At 38.1% G+C, this 15977-nt stretch overlaps 1 long non-coding RNA gene across 1 annotated transcript in view; it reads right to left on the reverse strand.

The window, feature by feature from the left end:
• The window catches only part of LOC116438867, a 50683-nt gene extending 34935 nt beyond the window's left edge, over positions 1–15748 (reverse strand). The window contains exons 1-3 of the long non-coding RNA XR_004237958.1: positions 15715–15748; positions 15529–15586; positions 1657–1721 (exon numbers count right to left, since the gene is read on the reverse strand). This is a non-coding gene — a long non-coding RNA (uncharacterized LOC116438867). The remainder of the gene's footprint in view (positions 1–1656; positions 1722–15528; positions 15587–15714) is intronic.
• Between the last annotated feature and the right edge of the window lie 229 nt (positions 15749–15977).

Raw genomic sequence — 15977 nt, forward strand, 5'->3', positions numbered from 1 at the left:
CCAGAGAAGGAACTGCAGGGTCAGCAACAGAGACTGCAGCTCCTGCTCCCAGTGTGGGATGCCATTCACACTTCAGTTTCTTATGCGCAATACAACCACCTTCCGTCACATGCTTCTCCAGGGTAAATTCATGTGCAGACTCTTTCTTCCCCAGACTCTTTGGCTGAAACATTTTATGAGTAGCAGTGAAATCAGAGCTAAAAAGATCAGGTGATAATGGAGAAGGAAGTGCACATCATGAAGGATAAGCCCAAACATGTCTGGTATCGTCATTTGTACTGAAAACATTTCAGAGTTGTCAAAGAAACATTGGAGAAGGGAGACAGAAAGAATGAAATAGAAAATGTAGTTTTAACCTGGATTTTAAAACGTAATATGTAATTTTACCAGTATCTAAACAAAATTCAACATACTTTGAGTATTTTTAGGGTAAAGCCTCAATTTTTACTACTACTTGAACTACATACAACATGAATGGTCATCAGAAGCACAGAGTAAGATAAAATAGAATGATACTTAGTTCCTGAGAAAGAAATTGAGAACCAAGCCTGCCAACCCTATATGGAGATTTTTTGCAATGCGTTCCACAAGTTACACCTCTTTCTGAGGAAAAAGCATGTGTAGGAGATTTTTATGTACATTTCCTAAGGTACTGATATCCTACAGAATCCTTTTCCACAGTTCACTCAGATTTTTAGACAGTAAATTATGAAAACAGTAAAGAAAAATATTAAAGGAGAATCTACAAGCTTCTAAAATTAAAATTGCTATGCAGAACTGAGCTGATAAGAAATCACCAATAGTTTCAGGATTTAACTGTTCCATCAGTATTCATGTAATCCACAGCAATTAACCCTACATAAACGTGCTACAATCATTATCTATGACTAAAGCCAAATAGGAATAGATCTATCTGAGAATTCTGGTGGAGGCAAATTCCGGTGATTAAAACCACTGGCCATTCCTACACATTATTTAACACCACACCAAAGCACATGTACTTGAAGGGAAAATGAGAAAGTAGTGAAGTAAAGCTGGATGTGTCCTCAAAATAAGAGTGAATCAGGACAAACAACGGTGTATTATATGGAATTGCAAATTAAATTATTAATGCCATGGAAGTTATTACACAAAAAACACCAAAAGAATTTTGTCATCTTTTATGAGAATTAGGTATTGGAGATCTATTTAGAAGCCTTAGTTGAAACAAAGGAAGTGAAATGTGAAATGGATGTAATTAGCAAATCCATCAAGAATTTTGCTTGTTAAGGAAATTGGGAAAAGAAATTGAAGTGTATGTGGCTGCACGTACCATGAATACCAGAGTCTGTTGGGGCAGCCAGACAGTGCTGTCAAAAATAATTTCTTATATTTATTGAGCATTACAAAGTACCCGGACCTCCTATCATATTAGATATGAACATTAATATATTTTTCTTATAAGCAGAAAGAACACTTGAATATCATCAGTCTGTTGGGCTTATCAGGGGCTGCTTAGAGTTCACAAGAGAGGCCATGAAACCAGATTCAATCTTAGTAAGGTTAAAATGTATATCATGCTTTGATGATTTTAGTACCACAACGAATATTTATAGATTGGTCATCCATATTAGCATCAACATTTAAAGTGAAAAGTAAACTGAAAGTATTGCCTACCTGAATTTCCCAACTTCTGTTACTTTCTTTAAGCAGCAAGTTATTCAGTGAAGATATCCCCAATTCTAGAGAGTGAGGAAAAAGAGAAAAAAACAGCTTAAGTTACTACCTGTTGCAGCACCTAATGCAAATTATTCACAGTGAAGAGCAGTGTAACTTCATAGTTCCACGAAGAAAGCAGCTACCAAGAGGGAGAGTCAGGAGTTCCTCCAAGGCTTCTCCTTTGCAAAGCACCAACCACAGATGTCAGAATGACATTCGCAACTTCCACTTGCGAATGATCTCAAGGATTACGGACTACCTTGTTCACAGCAGTGTTGAAAGAAACTTTCACTGACTTGTGCACTCTCAGGTCCTCTTAATTCTTATATCCCAATATGTTTAGACAGTGTTTAAAATATATAAATGATTTTTATATATACTCATACGTATGGCATAGTTAAACGAAGCAAATAAGAAGCATGGGTACAAAAGCAGCACCTATTTAGTTTTGGCTGATTCCTTTGCTCGGGTCAGACTTTTATATTAGCAGGGGCATGTGAGAATTGTATGTATACACCAACATTGTTTTTGCAAAATTAGCTAGGTAATCTTTCTTAGTGATCAGATTTCAAATGACTGGTAACACCAGGTATTCAGGGAATAACTGTTTTGTACTACTTCCCAATAAAAACGTGTAACTTGGCAGTTAAATGTCATGAAGTGTGTGAGGTTTAGCAAACAAGTTTGTTATTGAATTATGTCCGTGACATCTGTTACCAAGTACAGCAGTTCTCAGTAAAAGGAAGGATGGATTACAAATACTGCAGGCAATAACAGAAAGGAAACACATTGGTAAGAGCTGGCTCTGAGTGACAAGAAGAATCACTGCTACTTGAAGTAGCAGCAGAATATCTAATGCTGTTAAACCTCTATTCAAACCCAAACAAATCAGAACACCCTGGTATTCACAGAGCATCCACCTGCAATGACAGTCATGACAGCATTGATATATCAGAAATGGGCTTCAAAACAGACAGAAGACATGAGGAAAGCTGAAAATACCAAACAACCTAGTTCACACTTCAAATGCACATATGAAAATAAGGTAAATGCAGTAGTAAATGAAATTTTGTACACTTCCTACGTTAGGGCAATGTTTTACAGATTTTATTAATAACCAAAAAATCAAAAACAGAGCAAAATAAACCCACAAACAAAAAGCCCCACCTCCCTACTACACTTGAGACCCCCAATGTCTTAGGCTTCATGCTATAGGGAGAGGCATTTGCTTGCTGACTTTTACTGGGGGCTTGTTTATCGTATCTTAGCCTTTCGTTGCTCACAAACTAGGGAACCAAGTCTTCTCTGACATAAGACAGACCTACAAAGTAAAATTAAGGGGTTTTTATCTTTACTCATGTAGTTTTCAGAAAAGATTGTCAAAAAAATTATGGACAAACAAAGAGCTAAGGCAGATGAGAGCAGGTAAAACAGACTATAAATGCAGAAAAATGGTAAATGAAAAGAAAAATGTTGTGAAGGAAAAAGGGAACGGGGGAAATTTGTCTGCATAGACATGTCAAGAGCTATGACGGCCCAGTATGAAAGCAAATAAAATCCTTAAAGCGAGCAAGGTAAGCATGTATTTTTAGAGTAGATGTCAATTTTGTAACTTTCAACTGTCAATGCAAGTTAGTTACCTTCTAGTTAAAGACTCTGTGGAGAACAGCTGATATATAGACAAGAGAAACAACTAATTTAGCTGCAGTTAAACAGACCTACTCACTCAAATGCAATGCCACTGAAAGCAAAGTGGAGAAAGATTCATATTAGCAAATTTCACAAAACTGCATTATGAGAAATTACCAAAGGCTACACATTAATAGCACACATAACATCCTAAGCATGTAGCGACCAATTCTGAATAAACAACTTAAATATGTAATAACATCTATACATATGAGGTAACAGTAGATATAAGAATATCTATATTTACAATCTCTAAGCCAAATGTCTTCCTCCACCCCTCTCCTTAAAGAAAAATAGACTTCAAGACTTTCCTGAACTTTGGCATTAGAAATCTAGGGCCATGCTGTAAGAGCAGCAGGACAGAACAATGAAAGCCACCCCTGCACAGTAACATTTTAAAAAGCCAGTCACAAATGAGATGATCTGGACCAGTGGCCTTAAGTCATCGTGTCACAGCTATCTGGAATCCCAGATGAATGAAGCCTGTAGACTAAACCTACATCATAATGGACAATTTAATTAACAAAATCATTTCTATAAATGGTAGACTTTTGGCTTGAAAGGCTATTAAATGACAGCAGAGTGGAAAGAGTAACTGTTTGCAGGTACTGCCAAGGCACACTACTAAACAAGCTGTGCCAACTTTCTGTTAACTCTGGACAGGTTACTGCAGACTTGTCCACACCACATTCATTAAAAAAGCCAGTTTTAACAAACATTTGTTTAAGTGGTATCATTTGTGTGAGAATTTGAAGCTTTATGCTTGTCTGAAGCCTTGTTTTCAAGCCTGTATTTCTAAATAATAATTACATTACTGATTTAACCAGTTACAAGAAATCACTAGTGTTGCCACATTAACAGGTGATTTCATTGTCATCCTGATATTATCTGCTCAGATGATTTCTTATTTTACTCAGTCCCACCTTACAAGTCACATTAGCCTTTTATGAGGCGTTCACTATAAAACCTGTGCATGAAAATAAAGATGACAAAATACAAATCAACAGGGTAAACGAGATATGGGTTCCCTTAGAAAAGTGAAGCATATGTATTAGTACAGTGTTTCTACTGAAGAGAGACACATTATTTTAGAGAATCTAAATGCCAAAGAAGCATATTTAGAACAGCTACAAAAGCATCATAAGCATCAAGAGACTTCAGAAAATTAATATTGTTATTCCTAAGTCTCAAATTCAGAGAGTAAAATCGTTAGTGTAGCTCCATAACATTTTCCAAGCTGCCTTCTAATTACACAAAAACAGGTTGAAATTTGATACAGAACTTGAAAACACATGTACAGCGTGAGCTTTAAAAATGTATTTCTACCATAAAGAACAATATTTTCTAAGCCAAAGAGGCCATGAATTTACAATATACGAACAGTTAAATGCCTGCAAACATTCAGTCCTGTCCACTAGAAGAAAAAAAGAAACAGTGAACTTCAGCAGTTTCACTGGTTTATCCATTAGAAAATATAACTACAGTTTGTATTGGGTTTCACTGTCTTCATTAGAACATCTAACTTCTTCATCCTTTTGAAAGCTATTAAAAACAGAAATGGAAAAAAATGCCAATGATTAATCTTGCACCTGCTAAGTCATTTTCATCTCTGTAGACATATACCATATATACACACACAGATTTACAATCCTCTCTCTATTCTAGTCAAAGGCAAAGTCACATACATACAGAAAATTACAGACAGTCAGTAGAGCATATCTTATTATTTCACTATGAAGCTTGTAACTGGTACAGCAATTCATTTCACAGAACCATAATGAATGGAGTCAGTAAATGTCAGTGAGTTCAGAGCTGTGCTTATCTAGCACCAAAAGAGCCATAAGGTATACAACATTAAAGGTAAGTAGAAAAAAACCATGAAGGTTCATTTTAGTTTCTCCCATTCCTATCAGAGGGATATAAATCTCAAAATTAGAGTTCCTCAGAGGACAAACTAGAGATGAAGTTTACACTTAAGATACGTCTTTAGGAGAAAGATACTTCTATTCACCGACTTAGCCTACAAGAGGACTTGGGGCAGTGGCCTACTTAAACTTACCTCCGAGTGCCTTTTCCTCACCTCAAACATTGTTCTCATGAGATCCTTAGATGATAGCAACATCAAGACATTTCAATACTTTACAATGTTTGCATTTACCTTGTTTGGCCTCCAGAAATCTCCTCAAGTCAGAAAGAAAAGGCAAATAATTCTCTCAGAAACTAGTAGGAGTTGGACACCCAGAAGACTAGTGTCCAGGTCATGTTTATCTGTATTGGCATCAGGCTTTCCTATTTCTTCCCCTTCTAATGAAATTCCTTGGCTCATCAAAGACACACGTGTCTACTTTAGAAGATGAACACATAACACTGCATGAACACACTAGGTAGAAGACTGAAAGATACCCTGGGATCAGAAGCAAGAAGTGCAGAAATTCAGCTACATGAAGGGTGAAATCTTGTATTTCACTTTAATTAGACACACTGAATTTTCAGTATGGAGAAAACTCAGTATGTATAACAAAGTCTGAAAGGCTAAGCCTTTCTAAAGTGAAGGGAAAAGTATCTGTGTACTAATATTTCCTTCTCAGATTATTTTACTACCATAAAGGCTTTTCTTTTTTTCTAAGGAGTTGGGAGAAAGGTGCACTTAGTACCATGCTTTTCAGAAGCAGGTACTGTGTTTTCATATCTGCAAATAGAGACTTTGAAAACCTGACACGAATAACTCCACTGATCCATCAGATAAAGGATGTCGTTTACTTAGCTTTTTCTTCAAAATCTAGTATCAATAATCCCACAGCTGTCTGCTTTAAACCACCCAAGTGACTGACAATCAACCCGTGTGCTACCACAGATCCTGTACATAACAGAAATAGACAAGTTAAGGCAATGACACAACCAAAAAAAATCCCACCCAAAACTACAACAGTTCACTGTCTGAAGTCCTACTGATCCTCAAGTTTTGTCTTTTAAAGAACTAGAAAGAGAGATAGTGGAGTGGACAGTAAATATCTCCCTCCTCAAAAAGCAAAAAAAGACCTACCAAGTCACTAGGTGTACAAATGACTACACTGCATACACAGCTATGTTCAGCCCTTGCAAAAACAGCCTTGAAAAAACAGCTTGTTTTCCTAAGGCAAAGACTGTCAAAGTCATCACTTCCCATACTTGCACCCTCAAAAGGAGGCCTGGCATTCTGAAGGAAAAATATCACAGTAATAAGCATTATTACTATGACAGATTGCGTACAAGTGAATAGCACTGTAAAAACAAAACGCACCAAGTAATGTGAATGCACACACAGATGGCTCAGATCTTCAGATGACCTCCCAAGTCCAGAACAGTCTGAATGTTCATGTCACACCAGGCTAATAACTCTGCTTTGCTGGCAGCAAAGGCAGCTCTAATGAACCTCCTGACTCATTTCAACCCTGATGCAGCAAGAGCATCTCAATTCCCCATCCTTCTTGGTGGTTTTGCTATAAGGTTTATCCATGCAATGAAAGAGTTAAGAAGCCTGCTCTCTCAGGCCATCTAACACAAGTCATAATGACTGCATTTTGAACCCATATTAATGCCTATAATTCTCAATAGCAGTGGGTCAGTGTTTTTAAACTAGTAAGTTATTGCAAGTCATTAAAATTTCATAGAATCATAAAATATGCTGAATTGAAAGAGAACCACAAGGATGATCAAGTCCAACACCTGGCCCTGCACAGGACAGCCCCAAGAGTCACATCATGTGCCCAAGAGCACTGTCCAAACACTTCTGGGCTCTGTCAGGCTTGGTGCTGTGACCACTTCCTAAGGGAGCCTTTTCCAGGAACCAACCACACTCCGGGTAAAAAACCTTTTCCTAATATACAACTTAAACCTCTCCTAGCACAGTGGCTTCATACCACTGCCTCGGGTCCTGTCACGGGTCATTACAGAGATCAATGCCTGCTGCTCCTCTTCCCCTCACAAGGAGATAGTAGACTGCAATGAGATCTCTGTCTTTCCTCAGTCTCCTCCTCTCCTCTGGGCTCAGCAAACTAAGTGACCTCAGCCACTCCTTGTATGGCTTCCTCTCTACATCCTTCACAGTTTTCACTGCTCTCCTACTTTGAGATTTGAGACAATCAGTATAGTAACGGGGAAAATAAATAATTCTTCATCCAAGCCTCCAATTTTTTCAAGCTTCTTTAGACTACAGTAATAAAGAGACAAGAAAAATCAGCTTGAACTTCTCTTTTGTCCACTTTTCCTACAAATTCACAGGCATTTTTTAAGTTTATATGTTGTCAGCACTGAGAGCAATTAAGAACCAGTTTCAGAAAGGAACACAGTTCTTCTTTATTAAAAAAAATAAATTAGACTAGCCTTGATGATACTTCAGAACTAATTCTGTGTCTGAGACAACAACTGCAAGTACAAAATAATCCAAATAAGCTTATCCAAAATCAAGAACCTTAAACATTCACAATGATAGGACATGCACTATCAGTAATAAGTATCCTTGGTAGTGTAACACACTGAGTTTTAAGTCTATCCATAAGTTCTTAGAGAGGGAACAAAGAAATTTTGAAGTTTCTTTGCTAGTTTACAAGATTATCACAGGCCATTTTCTGAACAGAAAGAAGATTCCACAATTACCCCCATGTCTGATTATTTCAGTAGATTTGTTTCAGAATCACAAAAAAAAAAAATTAAAAATCAGACAATAGGGGCTTTTAATGCCATCATATTACTTTGCTTTTAATTAAGCAAAGAACATGCAGTCAAAGAACACGCATGTCAAAGAACAAGCAGTGCTAGTGCCACTGAGCATATGTAATATTAACAGATTCTGTTAATGCAGATTCCAACTTTAGCCTTCCTCCCACGTGCACAAACGCACATTACCATGGTGATTTGCAAAATTTGCTGCCTGGGACTTCAGAACAGTACAACATTTGAAATGCCCTCAGCATCTCTGAATAGATGCAAACACAAATTAAGATACATTTAAAAAGACAATAATTCACATATAGTTTGATAAAGTTGTCTGTACAGAAGAACTCTGACAAAAATATCTTAATATGATCTCAACCAGTAGAAACAAAGCAACAAAGCTTTCAGATCACACTTTCTGTCCTTGAAAGAAAAATAACAAAGTTTAAGAACTTGAAAAAAAGATGGCATATATACAGTATAAAAAGCATAATCTAGAATCACCCATTACCTCTGTAAATATTTGAGTACCTATTTGTGGAAGTGTCATTTTCAGAACATATTTTCTTTAATGGAATTCTTAACCGACATACTATTTCACTAAAATGCACACTTGTTTGGACTATCACAGGTCTGTGCCTGCTGTGAGTTTCTCCCAAATGTCATCATTCTTCATTAAGTTTCCTTTTATTTATTACAATTTTCAACTGCAATAAATAATAATTTTTAAAATCTTAAGAAATAAGAATCATCTTACTGTGAATACACACATATCCTGACAACACTGAGGACAAAGGACTGGGAGCAAAGGTAACAATTGTGCCCCAACCAAGTAATAAATATGTTAAAAAACAAATCCACCGCAACCTCCAGTATTTGTATTTTCCTGTATATACACCGATAATGCTCATACTTTGGTTTGTAAGCAGCTCTGGATACAATTAACTGCAATTCTCCTGAATAAATACAAAGAACAAGACTCCACTGTAACTGCTACCTGCTGGGTGATGGCCAGTATCACCCTCGCAATGCATTCTTGCAGAGATGCAGCTAACTTGCTTTGCAGACACAATTGTAATGAATTCAGGATCTCAAATGAAAGCTTCACCGCTAACTTGATCACAGCCAGGGTTTGACCTGTAACACTTAAGAGCTGAAAGGAGTCACCACTCCTGCTGACTTCCCAGGAAAGGCCTGAGCTAAGTGAAAGCACCACTTAACAATCGTGCATGGAGAGTAAAGGCACCAGTGCAGGGATTGACAGGTTATTCTATAGAAAAAGCTTACAGGAAGCTTGGAAGTGGTAGACCCTGGAGGATGGTCCACATGTTTCACAAGAGTGAAACTGACTACTGACATACTGCCCCCTCAAATTCACGTCAATGCAGTCTCAAGTCCAACTAACATTTCTGAAGAGTATCACAAGGCTTTGCCATTTACAAGACAGCTTAGAAGGAAACAAGGTACAATTATAAGAAATAACAGAGCTGAACACATCTAGGTTTATCCTTCAAAAAAAGTCCCTATTTCAACACTGAAATAAAGACTTGATTATGTAGCAAGCCCTGGCTGTACCAGTGACATGTTCCCACTGTGAGCACATCACCTAAACATTTGTGCAAGATGAATTTTTGACAGGACAAAATCAACCAACCAAAAAGAAATAAAACAACGTAATGCATCAGAGCTTAGTTTTGTATTAGCTCTGCAAATTATTCCTCACATATGCTTGAGGACAAAAAAACCAAAACCAAACTGATCAGCAAGGAGTGCATGAAATACCAAAAATAACACAATTGGTGAAGACTACTCCCTGCTTCCTTCTTCCTCGCCTTAAAAATTAGGTGTTTCGTAAAACACACATTTTTAAGGCTTTCTTCTAGTCCACTGTACACTGACTTTTTGAATATGTCAACATCAAAGAAAATGGGTAAACTCCTGTTTCTGAAATACTTACATGTACTTTCAGCTGGGGGAAGCAGCTTCTACTGTATCTCAGAATCTGCTTGTACAGTTCAAGTGAACAGGACTACTCAACTTGAAACTACATTCTTACATCAATTTTAATTTTTTTAAACTCTATCAAGGCACAACAAACCTTATAAAACTCAGCTTACTAGAAAAGAACTTCAGTGCAAAAAGATCAGGGCAAGATACCATTCACTTGAAGGGTTAAGAGAAGAAATAGGTACTTGAGCTCAAGTGAAAAATTGTTCTCAGGAAGCTTTAAAGGAGTAGGTGGAATTCCTTTAGCAACTGGTGTTTGATGCTAATAGCTGCATCACGTGGGGCCAATTAAAAGAGATATTATCAGACAGCACAAGAATTATTGAATATGAGCTGTAAGATAAAAGCAATCAATAAATGTAACAAGACACCTTCTGCATATAATATTTCAGTGTTAAGTAGTGTGACTGTTTTGACAAGGAAGCCAGCTGCAATTTAGAAAAGTCCTATTTTTGCACAAGATTTAAACAGTTGGTCTCCAAATTCAGTGGATAAGTACAACAAAAATGATTAAGGGTCCCATTCCAAAAATGAACCATGGGAAAAGTATATCAAGCCCATAAAAAGATAAGCCAGTACTTAAGACAGAAAATGTACCAAATTTAAGACAGAATTCACAAAACTCAGTCAAAAGGCAGACACTTACTTTTTCTATGAGGATAAATTGAGATTTTTAACTGGGGAGACTTTGGTGACAACACACTTTCTGTTCTATGAAAAGAAAGTTTTCCTAAGGAAACATTTTTGAACTCTTTGTAATAACTGATAAAGTCCAAGGCACGTACAATCAGAAAAAAACAGGTTGAGTTGTAATGCAATTTGCAAAAAAGTACAAGATACCAAAATACCCAGTGAACCATGATGCAGTCTGCAATAAGTTACTTGGTTCACGCACAGTTTCGCCCTTGTACTATTCATATATTGATAAAACAAATAGCTCTCTCTTTTAGCCTAAATGGCTAGCAATAATTAAAATATTTTATCCCTGCTTGCCTAAAGTGCAACTCTAAGCACTCTAGCTGTTTAGCTCTGAAAAATTATTAGATCAGAGTGGTTGTCTCCATGTGTAATACTCTCACAGCATTACAAGCCCCGCACTGTTTAGATCAAAGTTTCTCCTTCTCTATAAAGATGAACTGCAGTTTCTCCTCCAGCACCTCTTCTCCAACACAGAGGCATTGGTTCATGCAGTGCAACGAACCTCATCACAAGCCAACTTATGTATGGTGGGGAAAGGATTCAAACTCTATCCAGTGAAAAACTGAGGTAACTGTTTTCTAATAACTATGGTATCAGATCAAGGGCTCAGGTAACTGCAACTCAATAGGCCTTTGACATTACTAGATATCAGCCTCTAATACGATCCCTACTTTCAACATCAGCCAAATAAGTAAACCATTGAACACAACTCGGAGACCCATTTTGGTTTTTGTTGAATATAGTTTAGCCATAACACAGAAGCAAGCTGAATAGCAGTTCCTAGCTCTTCAAGCAGTGCAATTATCTGCAGCTTGCCTTCTCCCATAGTAGCCCATGCACTACTGCACAGGCAGACAGAAGGTACCATAGAATCATAGAATATGCTGAGTTGGAAGGGACCCCCAAGGATAATCAAGTCCAGCTCTCAGCCCTGCCTATGACATCCCCAAGAGTCACACCAGCAGTTGTCCCTCTGACATCTCACAACAAATATTGCAAATCTGACTGGACAGAAAACGAAATAAATTAAAAGAGGAAGTTAATACAGTTCAGTTATGTTTCCAGGAAGAAGCCTGCAAAACCTGCTGACAATTGTATTGACATCTTACATCTTCCTCCTTACACCTCCTTCCTAAGTCCTTCTGTTAATGTGATACTGATAAAGAACATATAAGACTGCTTTGAAGTAGGTCTGCACTCCGATAACTTTGCCGTTTACATGGACAAGAGAGCTCCTCTTCCTCTTGGAGTCAGGTGAAGCAGTCAACAGAAAATACTGATCCTCTTACGACTACTCTTGGTTTAGTAGTTTCACACATCCACTTGTATGCAGACACAAAACATTGAATTTGAAAAAGACCAAAGGAGTCCTCAGGCAGAGTTACCCATCTGTGTAATGGGCATTGAGCCAAGACCCTCTTGTAGGACACTCACCAGCCTAATTTTCCTACATTCACTTTGTTACTAACAGGCAGCTTTCTCACTGCTAAAATTCCTCTTCAATCTGCCCTTTATATGAAGTCCCTACTTAAATATGTTCAGTGTAGCTGTTTGATTGCTCTCTTACCCAGTTTCAATTGCTTCAGCTTGCTTCTTCCTTGAATTCTGATTTTCTTATCATTGCTAGTCATACAATGAGACGCTCATCATGCAAGACAGCCTTGCTTCATCAAAATAACATGAAACCTTTAAGTGATTGTGAATACTCAAAAGCTTCTCTTCAGATCAACTGATGTTTTTAAAGAAAAAGGAATCCAATCCAACCATCTCAGGACCAGCATCTTTCTGAGCAGCATTCCTCCCCCCCCTTTCTCCTTTATTTTCCTCCCAGGCTTGGTTACAGGAAGGAACACCATGTTGCTGCTTTTCTAGTGCATCTACATCTAGTCTATTCAAAAAAATAAAGTAATTTATTTGTGCAGTCATCATATACACTTTGTTTCAGTACTTTTTAACACAAAAGTAATACAGCAGCTATAATATTAAAATAACTCCTTCATGCTAACCCTGCTAGATATACTTTGATCATTGCTAAAATTGGATTGGAAGACAGGCGTTCATGTTTCAGCAGTCAATTCTCTACAGTCCTTCAGCATATATAAGAAAGCAATTCTCTCACTTTTAAAGCATGACAACAATGACTAACACTTCCACAAGACCCTAAGCTCCTTTAAAACTCTTTATTCGCTATACAGGCCAATATTAAAATTAGGAGACACAAGATGACTAATATTAAACAGATACAGTAGTCACTAACAAACACATTTTAATGAATACGGCACGAGGAACAACATGGGCCACACTAGCCTTCATCCACTTTCTCTATCTACACACACAGAGATGCAGAACGAGAAACACACACCCAGGGGTAAGGCGGTGACCAAAGATAAGTGTTTACATACGTTTACATAAGGCAACAGTCCATAATACTTGCTAGAATTATGTCTAGTAAAAATATGTGTAGCACTAATGAATTATGTGATAAACTGCTACTCACTACCTGGACTCAGGCTGTCAGATGTAATCAAGAGATATAACTGAGTTACTGAGAACTAATTTGAATAGTCAAATTATATCACTCAAAAGTGAAAATTAGTGACATTTGAATTCTATCCAAGCACTCACTGACACTGACCAGAACCCAACGGGTTTCTGTCCGGAGCTAACACAAATCATGACACAGTATGCAAAACAGACTGGCATAAGATTTTCCTTAGCAGTATGGTATGCTAAGTTTACATTTAATTTGTTAAGCTAAGTTCACTGAAAATGAAAGTAACAACAACAAAAAAATTCAACAGGAGCAGTATCTCCAGGGAGTACTTCAACACCGGGGTTCTTTTTTTCCATTACTGAGTCATTTAATTTCACATTATGCTTCATGCCTAAAGGTAGATCTATAAATCACATTAAGCAAAGCAAGTATCTCAGTGCTGTTCCTAACAGTTTGAAAAAAAAATTCTTGAACTTCAAGAAACTGCCACCTCAGTGATATATCACAGAATGAAATATGTTTTCCTTGACAGCGGTGTAAAGGAAAAAGTATTTTTCTAATAGTGCACTGTAATTCTAGCAAGGAGAAACTCAAGAGGCAAAAAAAGAAGCCCCTTCACGCCCCACTGCAGGGTCAAAAGGTCTGGCAAAAGTATCCTAAGGGTTTGCTTGCTCAAGTTAATGGGTGTTACGTGGACTCCTCCCCAGTGGACAATCAATTACAGCAACAACTGTTGATTAGCGCTATTTCACCACCATGAGCCATTACTCCTAGAAAAGCAGGACAGTGTCAATTACACTTCTTGCTGGGGAAAGAGATGAAATGAGGCATTGAATCCTTCTTGTTTACTATAATACCTCTATGACACATGATCTGATTTTTTGAAACCACTTTAGGGTTAATATTTTATCACTGCAATGAAAGCTCTGATATATAGGTAAAAAAAGGCACAGTAAAATATTCAGAAAGAAAGTTGGAACACACACTATATTTCTCATCTCCTTTAGCTGTTTCTAAATCAACTCATTTTTTTGACACGATGGGATATTTCAAACGTTTCTAACAGTTTTTCCCTATCCTGACCAGCCACCATGCCCTCAAGACTTCCCACAGACCAGCACACTGCACACCAAGCCACCAAAGAACTTCCAAAATCCTCATAAGGTCAGAATTACTAGGAGGCTTCAAAAGAAATTTATTTGGTGTGGTTATACAGCAGCATAACTAAATTGACAATTATTTTTTGGCAAAACAGCCTTTGAATAAAAGATAATTTAACTGTAACACTTCTGGGCAAGATACACATAACAACAGTGTCAGAGTTCTTCGTTGCTCTGCTGCACAAATGCCATATAATATTACATGGACTGCACGATGTAATTTCTAAGCTATACAACTCTGGCCTAGATCTAGAGAAACTTCACCAGGAAGCATCTTGAACACTGAATAACTGATACCCATTAGCACCACTTAGATGCCCACACAGCTGTATCCAGGTTCCAGCTTCTCATTCAAGCTAATAGAAGAACCCAAATTTAAAAGAGCAGTAACGCAGCCATTGACAGACAATGAAGTTTATGTGTATACTAAATTTGTACAGCTAATTATCTCATTGCTTATTTGATCTGCTACTTATTTCATTAGTGGTTGTAGTCATTTGCTTGATGACTTCCAGCAATTTTATCTACAACAGTCCCTTCACCCTTCAAAAAAACCCATTATTACAGTAGAAATTTAATATTAATTACATCTTTCAAAAATTCATCTATATTTAACACTTTAAGAAACAACTCAGAAATATATCTGTACCTTCAACGAGCTGCTATTAATCAGATCACCTAAGTAAAATAACTGACTAAATATGCCTTAAGAGTGATGAAAAAGCAGCATCTAGTCTTAGTCATTTCACTAAAATATAGGGAAACACACCAGTATTACACTAACAGGTATTTCCTATACACTAATTTAAGCCTAAGAGGTGACTGTCAGCCCTGGAGAATTAAGCAAGACCCATCAGCAAAACCATACGTAAAAGCAAGAGTTTAAGGCATCCCTTTCTCCCGGATTTTCTTTACTTTTCTATTTTTTAACCAGTTATTGCAGTCCAGGAGGGGCGTATATATGCAACTGGCATCACAAAAGTATGCCTAGGATCTCACTTAAATTATTTCTCAAGTTTTTGCCTCGCAGACATGAAGCAATCACTCCATTCATCAATCCAAGTTCAGAAACAAAACTGGAAAACTTACAGTTTAATGCATATCCAGCTTCAGAGCAAAATGCCACAGGGCCTCAAGTTCTCCTGACCTGTGAGAGAGTTACAATTTTGGTAAGCGCACAGGGTCACACACATGGAGTAACTGCCTGAAAACCACACGCTTGCCCCAAAAGACAAGCGCCACGTTTTAAATATCCGCTGTTAAACGCTAATTTACCTCTCTGGATGCGCACGAAAGTCATCGCTGCTGTACCCCAGCGCCCTCCTTCCCCTCCCGGGCGGCCTTACACCCCTCCCGCGGCCCCGCCGGGCTCCCCACGGCGCTCAGGGACACGGGCGGGAGGGACGGAGGCGTCGCGGCATCCCCGCCACGGCACCACGCCCTGCGCGGGGCACAGCCCGAGCCCAGGCCCCGCTGCCCGCCGCTCCCGCCCACCGCGGCACCTGCCCTCCGCCGCACGCTCGGGCTAGGGGGCGGGG

Source organism: Corvus moneduloides, unplaced genomic scaffold (assembly GCF_009650955.1).
Source record: "Corvus moneduloides isolate bCorMon1 unplaced genomic scaffold, bCorMon1.pri scaffold_136_arrow_ctg1, whole genome shotgun sequence".
NCBI classification, from domain to species: Eukaryota; Metazoa; Chordata; class Aves; order Passeriformes; family Corvidae; genus Corvus; species Corvus moneduloides.